General features: G+C 42.6%; 1 long non-coding RNA gene across 1 annotated transcript; it reads right to left on the bottom strand.

The window, feature by feature from the left end:
• Nucleotides 1-2,528: 2,528 nt before the first annotated feature.
• LOC138246352 (uncharacterized) lies at nucleotides 2,529-3,386 on the bottom strand. The gene is made up of 4 exons (XR_011194311.1): nucleotides 3,265-3,386; nucleotides 3,109-3,165; nucleotides 2,919-2,972; nucleotides 2,529-2,629 (listed from the first exon to the last, which is right to left on the bottom strand). It is a non-coding gene; the product is annotated as an uncharacterized lncRNA (long non-coding RNA).
• Between the last annotated feature and the right edge of the window lie 7,445 nt (nucleotides 3,387-10,831).

The raw sequence follows: 10,831 nt of genomic DNA, 5'->3' as shown, positions 1-10,831 counted from the left end.
TGAGCACATGCTTTACTGCGAGATGCAAGAAATGTGCAAATGCACTCATTCAAATAAAATGACTTCTAGGCCTACTTGAGCCATGACATTTAGCAGACATGTGGGGACTAAAGGGCAATTCAAATTAATAAGAAAACAACACATGTGCTTCATTGTAAAAAGTAAAAGCAAACTGTAGCTTGAGGAAACAATGACCATCACGAGTTGCAGGGTGAAGGAGTTGTATTACCTATTTAGGTTTAGGCCTAGGCCCTAACATAGGACAGCCATCCATCAGTACAGTTCTCCTCCAGTCCTTCTCCCTGGTTTCAGGGACTTCCTCTCCAGCGCTGTTTGGGAAGTGATGCGGCCCACGCAAGAAGGGGAAAACAAACATAAGGATACCATATTAGAATTGACCTCTTTGGGGCTTTCCCCACTCAATGACACCCATCACCCCGTGCCTCTATGTTGTTTCACCTGCTTCATTGTTCAACTAATAGATTGTCAGTGTAATTTCATCCGCTGCCTCTTTTCCCCATATGGTCAACCCTAACCACAGATAGTGGTGCTCACCGATTCGCTCACACCAACCCAGCAATCCACAAAAACTAGGTTGTGAGACTTGCCTCCAGCCACGACCCTCCTCCTGGCCCATGGCATGAGGTACCACAGGGCCTTCCTCCTCTTGACTGCCAGGTCTGTTTGCATTCTGATCCTGCACCATTGGGTCTTCGGATTTAGTCCCTTTCCATCTCTTGCCTTGCTCCGCATCGCTCCCCAGCTCTCTCTCTCCTGCTGGTATGCCCTGCTCCTTCAGCGTCTCTTCGACAGTCCTGGGCTCTTGTCAGTCCCACACCTCCTTTCTCCCCCTGATGGGCCTCACTCTAGCTCTCATTAGCCATGTGGGTCAACCTTCCAGTGACATCAGTGGTTGCCACTAGAACTCTAACCTCCTAAGTTCCAGATCTTATTTCATCGGCCATTTAGGAGAGTGCATCATATCATGCATCCTTCGCCGCCGCAGCAGTCTTTGGAGAGCGACCCATCCCTCAACTGCGTGGATAAACCCGGCGCATCGCACTTAGGAACCAATGCATCTCGGTCGCTAGCGCTGTCATTGGAACAGATGCATCGCCATCACTGTGTGGGACAGATCGACACATAGCCATCCCTGCAAGGACCCGATTGAGGCATCTCACTGTGCATTGTGCTGTCGCGGCCAGGAAAGGTACTTTGTTCCCTGGGGCCTGCGTAAGTCCTATAGCCGGCCTGCACTCTATCGCGGTTGGCCCGAACTTTGACTTTTCTCTAGTCCAGTGCAACCTAAAGTAACCCCTAATAACACTATTGAGATGCTGCAGACCGAAGGTGTTTGAAATTTCTGGGGACAATTACGAGCAATATGGCCCCATTCAGCACAATGAAAGCATTGTGAACCTTGCATCATCCCTACAGATATTGTCTTACTGTGTGGTTTTGTCATATTTGGGAGTCGGTGCCCTAATCTAGGGGTACCTCTGGTACTATGGGTATTGCCTTTTGTTAACTGCATTGTAAATTCAAGGGAACAGTGATAAGCACATGCCAACTCGATGGCAGTAGCCACTGAAAGATTTGGATACTGTGAGATTCAGACCCGGGTGCACAGGGGTAAGGCATCAAAGTACTGCTTTAGGTAAACCTTCTTGACTACCTCTGTGAGGGTAGCTGTACTTGGCTGAAGCCATTGATTCCCTAGGGCCTGTATCCTGTAATACAGTGCCCTAGGATTGTACCCAGAAACCCATTTTCTTCCCAAATTTACCCAATAGAATTCTAGGTCACACCCTATTCTTTCCAATATGGTTTTCTTTTTATCAGCATAATAGGTTTTCCCAGCTGGATTGGCTGCCTGGTAAGCTGATGTTAAGTCCCCGGACAACGGCAATGTTATGCACTGTCCCCATCGTTCTGTAGGCCATGCTGCTGTTGACACTACCCTCTCAAAATTGGTGAAAAAAAACAAAATCAGGATCACCCTCTTCCTGGTATTTCTGCCGAACCATGCTAGGAACGGTTGGGTGTACCCTGGCACTGCCAATCATATTGGTTAGGCAGAATATGGCTGTGTCTTGCCTTTGTTGATTGGTAGCCTTCAAGGTGGCCTGTCCTTTAAGGACTGCTTGTAAATGTTTGTGGCCTTGCTGAGCTGCTTGAGCCTGCTGTTCAACTACCAGCTGCAAAGGTCTTTGGCCTTCGGCAAGTTGTTTGATCATATCCTTTACAGATATAGGTTGTGTCATGAACAAACATAAGGCTACAGTTTTAGAATTTATCTCCTTGGGGCTTTCCCCACTGAATGACACCCGGTGCTACCATAACCACTCACCCGTGCCTGTGTATTGTTTCAACTGCTTCATTGTTCAACCAATAGCTTGTTTGTGTTATTTCACCTACTGCCTCTTTTCCCAAGTGCAATATTAAATGGAAGCACTCAAGCTCTTATCAGTAAAGGTGAAGATATATCAAATCAAAACCACAGAGTCCATTGATCCATTAAGAGGGTCTTCTTCTTCTTTAATCTTTCGTTTAAGCAAACACAGCCAAGCCAACACGTGTTTCGTCAGGGTACATATCTCCCCTTGGACTTCATCAAGGCTTCTCTCAGCTAACAATTTATAATATCCAATCAATATAATGTTTAAAATAATTCGTAAGTCCAAAACATTTTTTAAAATTTCTTATTTACAACTTGCACCCAGTGATATATCAAATAACCTTATATATGGTGGAAATCCAATGCACAATGTGCGATCCTATATGGTCGTGATAGTTACATTTTTCTTATAGTACTTATAAATCGACCTTCATGCACCCATGAGCGGAACTCTCAATACCAGAAACACCAAAGTGTATGTGCTTAGTTAGATTCAAATAGATAAGTTTGCTGATGTTACCTGATGTACTGGGCTTCGTTTTTGTATTTGAAGTTATATCTTATATTCAATTATCTGCAAGTGCAAATAAAGCGCACATAAGAAAAGTACAGATTTTAATTACTCTATTTCTTTTTTTTGTTGTTTTTTTTAACTTTCATTTTTTTCTTTTATAAACATAATTACTAAATATCTCCATTGTGGTACTTACACTATAATATTGCCATAACTGTTGTATATTCTATGTACAAGTATCTCCTTCTTCCTTCTGAAGAAAAGAAAGAAAAAGCCCCTTTAAATAATAACTTAAAGTAAGAATGTATCTCGCTGCAGTATGTCAAAACAACCTCTCTAGCCCTAGAATTACCTTAAGTTTCAGAAACTGTATGTCTCGTTACGTCGTCCTCGTTGTCTGTAGAACGAGCAGCAACATAATATCAGGGCTTGTAAATGACGCGAGTACGCGAACAAGCCGCACCATACTTCTCCGTTTTAAAACCTAAGGTTCATCAACATTGAAAACGGACTTCGCTGGGGGTCGCGTAGTAAATGTTCTTTTTCTTGTGCTAATTGAAATAGAAAGAGGACTTCGAATACGACTTCGTATTTCAATATTTATTAAGAGACGTAACATTATGTGGCTAAACCGCTCGTCTCTTCAAATCACCTGTATTCCGTAAAATCTAAATATCTACAGCATTATTAATCCCTTTTCTTACATAAGAGTACGTGATATATAAACCACGTTATATTTGGATTTATTTAAACCTGGTTGTGTCACTAGTGCTAAAGAAAAGTTTATCCTTTGCATTTAAATATGCTTAACTCTGATCATATACAACCAGGCACCACTGATCCCCATAATTCCCAAGTGGTCAACCCTAATGACAGTTTGTGGTGCTCTTCTATTCCTTGCAACCACCCCAGCAAGCCAAAAAATACTGGGTTGCAGATGGTAGGCCATGGCGTCAGGGACTGCAGCACATTGCTCCTCTAGGCTGCTGGATCTGTTTGCATTCTTATCTTGTGCCGTTGGGTCGCCGGATTCAGTTCCTCTCCGTCTCTTGCCTTGCTCTGCATCACTTGCACGCTCTTCTGCTCCTTCTGGTACGCCATGCTCCTTTTCCATCATCTCTGACAGTCCTGAGCTCTCTTTGACTCCCAAACCTCCTTACTCCCATTCCAGTGACGTCAGTCGCTGTCATCAGAACACTAACCTCCTGAGTTCCAGACCATACTTCGAAGACCATTTTGGAGTGTTCATTATATCCTGCATACTTGCTACACAAATGTTGTGCTATACAGATGCAATAAGACATTGACGTCAAAGCAATAGGAAGACAGGATTATGTTTTGACAGTATCATATAGTACAGGCTTTATAAATTGTCCACGTTGGGTACAGATAACATTGCATGTCAGACAATATCATTAGCTGAAAACAAGAGAGTGTCCCTAATACCTATAATGCAATTGCATGGTATAATAACCATGAAATTCAGGCCCAATGGCGGTAACTTGGTAGTCTGATAAGTCTAAAGTGCATAGACAGCACATGAGGTTTTGGGGGGCTATACACCATCTTTCTATTGATTATGCCACGCCTACATTTCTGCCTCTGATTAGTGCGTCATTGCTCCTGAAGGAAGGAGGGGGGGGGGTCTTGATTAGTGGAGAACAGGTCGAGTTGTTGCTGTAGCAGCACATCCATAAAGGATCTGAGTCACTGCATTGTGAATGTGGCACTCTCTACTGGCAGAGTGGGCCTAAACAACCCCTGTCAGTGAACAGAGGTACTTATTCAGTGCTCTCAGGCTCCAAATATGTCTCTAGCAAGCAAAGTTCGCGGTTTGATGATTTCTATGCATTGCAGCAGAGGTTTTTGTTACTTGAATCTGTGTAGGTGTGCCTGGATTGGCTTCAGACAAACTGCTATGGCAAGTGACTTGCCTCCACACAGTTTGTTGTCCGCTATGACTGTTGTCAATATGTACTTGATCCATGCGCCACAGAAAGAAAAGGAAGAGACATCTCGCACAAGCTGCTGAATTAAAAAGCCACAAGGAAGAGTGATAATGAGGCCAACAAATGGTAAGTAATAGGCAGGCTTAAAGCCCCTGAGTAAAGGTGTTTTTTTGAGTTTTTTGTAGACCCAATAGGTCGCAAAGCGACGGCGCATGCGTGCTGCCTCCAGGCTCGACCTAAAAATGACCCCAAACATTCTTAATGTACTCCTGCTCAGAATTTTAATAAGTCCAGACCCACTCATGGCCAGTCACAGGTACTCCAACACTCTTTCATAGAAAACAATAGAGGTAGAGACTTAAAATAAAACCCAATAGGAAATAGTATTAACATAAATTAACTCATTTAAATTAGTTTTTAAATTTTATATAAAATCATTTTAATATTAGAAAATATAGATCAATAAATATTTTTTCAATAATGTAATGACCTTTTCAATATAAAAATAAACTTTTTTTTTTTATAAAATTAATTACATTAAATTAATTTGATACATAACTTTTAGTAACATTTGACATGCAATAAATACATATTAATATTGTAATTTAGGTGGGATTCATTTTTTTAAACGATCTTTAAAAAATATAATTGTAATTCAATTTGATATACTTCATTTTATTAAAAATGTAGTTATCTGCCATACCAACTGAAGTGGACAGAATTTGTTGGCAGAAGTCTTCTATGCCGCCGAATGACAGCCACCTCGATAATGGCTATGGAATCAGGTTAGTTCTTAGCCAGTATCCTAAATATAGCAGTTGGTCAACCACTGCATCAGCATGGATGCATGGGTGCCACTGCAGAGTTTTCACCACACTCTTAAATGATCCATTATCTCATGATGTCTCTCAATTCTCTGCAAACAATGAAAGAGCTGACAAGTAGAGCAACATATTTTATATTTCGACTTTTTCCACGAACACAGGAATTGGCTGCAATGATCGAATGAATAAACATTTCTGAAGTACTCTTACCCAGGGAAAGATTGTTGATTGTCCTGGCACTGTTAGAAGAAGGCAGTCCTAGGTGAAGTGATGAAGAGTCTCTAGAAGCCTTTGGAAGGTTTGATTGCAGCTGACAATATAGAATTGCTGGGAGTGAGTTTCAAGTCTGAAGAAGGATCAAGGAAAAGGCTCGGCTTGTGATTCAAGCTCTGCAAAATTTGGGGACTATCTGATAGTAACATGATCTGAAGCATCGTTTTCTAGGCAGATTATAGATTACTAAAAGGAAAGTGCTATAGATTGGAGATGTCCCATTATGGGCTTTTTGACCGAGGCGAGGGCCCTGAACATGCTATGTTTCTGGATCTGCAGCCAGTATAAAGAATGAGCATGTGCTGTGATTTTGCGGTGTCTGCCAACCCCCAAGATGAAGCCTGCGGCTGCATTGTGATCACACTGTAGCCTAGCAGCTGAATAGTTGCAGGGGTTGCAGTAGTTCAAATGGTAAAGAATGATGGTCTGGACAATAGTTTAGCAGAGTTTCGATAAAGAAGAGTTTGGGGCCAAAGATTATGACTACATAGCACATCTGAGTCACAGGCTGAGGTGGAGTGCTCAGTTTGTCCGTTCAGCAGTTAAAGAACAGCACTTAGTGATTGCCAAAGATGAGCACTTATGTTATGTCTTGTCACTGTTTAATTTTAGAAAGCTGGTGATCATTCAAGATTCATCTGCTCAGAGGCAGAATCTGAATTGTCCTTTGCATGAAGAAGTTTGCCATCACGTTGAAAGATCAGTTGGGCATCGTCGACACAGGCATAGCTTTTGCTATTGAATGAATAAATTAAGTAGACCACGAGAGCAACTTAGATGATGAGAGAGATCAAGTTTTATTAATAAATTAGTGGCATAGACATAGCATATAGCAAGTAATAAATCTGTAGTTTTAAAGGCTTAACAGAGAAAATAATGTAGAAAAGAAAATGTACATGTTTAAATTGTGGTAGACATTTGTGCCTACCAATCGTATTTTGACCACGTTTACCATGAAACATTGTGCATTCATAAATGAGTGAATTATTAATAAATATTAACATGAGAGTATTATTTTTAGGTAGAAATAGTAAAAACAAAATGTATTTTGAGTACTATGAATTTGAACTAAACACACCTATGTTGAATTAAACCAAGAAAAATAAATATACCTTTAAAATTGCTTTGACACAACATGAATGATGTTTTAGATATATAAATTGCTTTGCATAGTTGATTTGAATTTAAAGTGTGCAATACATTTTATTAATGTATTAAATGTATTAATGTGAATTTAGGCTTTCTTAACTTGACTCATTTATTCTGTCCCCTCTGACCTGAATTATTTCCCTAGGCAGCAAATGTAATGTTGAATGTTCTGTTGTATTGCAGGAGAAGAACATGTTTCAAATTCAGTTAATGTAACATTATTTGTTCTAGCTGTCTAATGGAACAGGACATCTTTAGTATCCATGTGGAATAATATTAGTTTATTGTGGATCTGTGAAAGGAACTGTATGTTTCAAATTATTAGAAAATGTAATATTTTGGTGGAACCATATGAAGTGATAGTAGGGAACAATGGACCTTTGCTGAAGAAAATTCAGAAACTGCAAACCTGGTGGTGCCATCTACAGTGATTGGGTGCTGAAACCGACACCTCAGATGTGCCCACCTGAAGGACCAATCAAATAAAATGTTGTTATTTTAATTAATGAAGAACTTTGAAATTAAATTCAGTTCCTCTTGCGATCTCTTTAGAGTCAGTTCCCCTCTGAACCTTTTTGAAGTCAGTTCATCGCCAGCTCTTCTGAAAGTCAGTTCTATGTTTGCTTAAGTCTGCTGTCCCATTCTCATCTCTATGTCACCTGATGAGTTTCCTCATCATAGTTTTAACGGCCCTATTCTGTTATGTGGTTCAGTACTAATAAGGCCAACAAAGTCTTCACTGCTGATCTGACCTATGTGAAGCTCACGTTCTGCACTGTCCTAATGCTGCTGTCAACCGATGCCAGAAGATGGTGACCGCTCTGTCTCAATGACTCAAGGCTGTTTGCTGTCCCATGAGGAAAGGTATAACTAAATGTGGTTTCTTCTTTTCCCTTTAGCTTATTCACTTGCACCACCACATTTTTATAGTGAGTTATTCTAGTTAGATGTTTTCCAAATTATTTTTTTCTTCTTTTATTTTTGTATTTTCCCTCATGTAGCCCATTCCCACACATGCAAGTCTCAGTTTTGGTTAGTATTAGGAATGACCCAGCTCAGAGAAATTGATTGTTAAAACTGTATTTTTTTATGATTTACTGATGTCACCATCATCTGCTTTGAATTATAATAATAATATGCATATTGTGTTGTTGCTAATGTAATTCTTTTGGAGTGTCTAACACTTTTGATGTTTAGTAGATTTAAACTTTTCAGATGTTTTGGTCAGCCTATGGTTTTCATGTATGTTTATAACTTAGTTTTGCGCACCATTTATGTGATATTGATTTTGGGATTGTAATAAAGCTTTGAAGCTTTATTCAGTTTGGTGTTTGATTTGGAGTTAAATTGTTTATGGTATAATGCCATTGATTGTGATTGAATGTTTCTGACTCTTATCTCCTTCACCAAGTCCAAAGATTCAGTCGGCCTCCAGAGGGTGAGAGATTGATGTTGGTGTGTCTCTATTACCCCCGAGCGCTGGTGGTAGTTGAGCCTGGAGCTAGAGAGTAGGAATTATCCGGGGCCCCAGCGTGGCATCAATGATAAGGGTGGGGCTGAGTGTGGACCATTCAGGAAACTCACATTGGAGTAGTGAGTCTGATATATTTTTCATGTCCCTTCTTAAATACAGCCCAGATAGGATTTAATAGCCCCCATGGAAAGCACAGGTATGAAACAAAGTACCAACATGAGTAGAAAAGACATACAAGCTGTAACTAAATGCACCTTCCATGACTTACCTGAAGATAATGCATATTGGGTGATGACCATACCTGTCAGAGAAGCAGGGATTACATTTATTTGTTAGTAAATTCAGGAACCCCTTTTCCTGTACCATGGACATACACAACAAAAACGCATCATTACATATTGTAGATGGATTTATTAAATATTAAAACCCAGTGCAGATTGCATGAATAAATGTTAATGTGTAACAGAAATAAAGGTGAAAAGTAAAACTGCAATACATATAAAGACAATGAAAGTTGGCAACATATCAAATTATAATTAGTGCATCAAATCAATCAATCAATCAATCAGACTATTTATAGAGCACACTACATACCCGTGAGGGTTTCAAGGCACAGGGGCCAGAGGGGGTGCTGCTATTGCTTGAAGAGCCAGGTCTTGAGGTGTCTTCTGAAGGTGAGCAGGTCCTGGATCTGTCTTAGGTCAGACGGGAGGGTATTCCAGGTCTTGGCGGCGAGGTAGGAGAAAGATCTGCCGCCGGGGGATCTGCACCGGATGCGGGGGATGGAGGCGAGGGCGAGGTTGGCGGAGCGGAGTTGCCGGGTGGGGGTGTAGAAGCTGAGTCTGCTGTTCAGGTAGGCTGGTCTGGTGTTGTGAACTGCTTTGTGTGCTTAGGTGAGGAGCTTGAAGGTGATCCTCTTGTCGACGAGGAGCCAGTGTAGGTTTCTTAGGTGGGCGGTGATGTGGCTGCGGCGAGGGATGTTGAGGATGAGTCGGGCGGAGGCGTTTTGGATGCGTTGGAGGCGTTGCAGATGTTTGGACGGGATGCCTGCGTAGAGTACGTTGCCGTAGTTGAGCCTGCTGCTGACGAGGGCCTGAGTTACTGTTTTTCTTGTTTCGGTTGGGATCCATTTGTAGATTCTGTGAAGCATGCGGAGGGTGTTGTAGCAGGAAAAAGAGATGGCGTTGACTTGTTTTGATATGGAGAGGGATGAGTCGAGGATGAAGCCGAGGTTTTGTGCGTGGTCAGTTGGTGTCGGAGGGGTGCCCAACGAGGCTGGCCACCACGAGTCGTCCCAGGTGGAGGGGGCGGGCCCCAGGATGAGAACCTCCGTTTTGTCCGAGTTCAGTTTCAGCCGGCTACTTCTCATCCAGTCGGCGACGGCCTTCAAGCCCTCGTGGAGGTTGGTTTTGGCGGTGTGTGGGTCCTTGGTGAGGAAGAGGATGAGTTGGGTGTCGTCAGCGTAGGAGATGATGTTGAGGTTGTGTTGACGGGCCACTTGTGCGAGGGGGGCCATGTAGATGTTGAACAGCGTCGGGCTGAGGGATGAGCCCTGGGGTACGCCGCAGATGATGTTGGTGGCTTTGGATTGGAACGGGGGAGGCGGACTCTCTGGGTTCTTCTGGAGAGGAAGGATGTGGTCCAGTCGAGGGCCTGCTCTTGGATCCCTGCTTCGTGGAGGCGGATTTTCAGAGTGTGGTGGCAGACTGTGTCGAAGGCAGCCGACAGGTCTAGGAGGATGAGGGCAGATTTTTCTCCATTGTCGAGATGGCTTCTGATGTCATCTGTGGCGGCGAGGAGGGCGGTCTCGGTGCTGTGGTTTCGTCTGAAGCCGGACTGGGAGGGGTCGAGGATGTTGTTGTCTTCGAGGTACCGTGTGAGTTGTGTGTTGACGATTTTTTCAATGACCTTGACAGGAATGGAAGCAGGGAGATGGGCCGGAAGTTCTTCAGGTCTTTGGAGTCCACCTTTGATTTTTTGAATAGGGTGTTGATTTCCCCGTGTTTCCAGCTTTCTGGGAATCTTGCTGTTTCGAAGGAGATGTTGATGATCTTCCGTAGGTGTGGTGCAATGGCTGCGTCGGCTTTGTTGAATATGTGGTGTGGGCAGGGGTCTGATGGTGATCCGGAGTGGATGGAATTCATGGTCTTGTGAGTTTCGTCATCGTTGATGCTGGTCCAGGAGGTTAGGCGGTTGGTGCGGGTGGAGTTCGTGGAGGGCGGGACAGGTGAGTCGGAGGTGGGAGGGGTG

Source organism: Pleurodeles waltl, chromosome 1_1 (assembly GCF_031143425.1).
Source record: "Pleurodeles waltl isolate 20211129_DDA chromosome 1_1, aPleWal1.hap1.20221129, whole genome shotgun sequence".
Classification (NCBI taxonomy): Eukaryota; Metazoa; Chordata; class Amphibia; order Caudata; family Salamandridae; genus Pleurodeles; species Pleurodeles waltl.
This window is presented reverse-complemented; position numbering and strand designations above follow the sequence as displayed.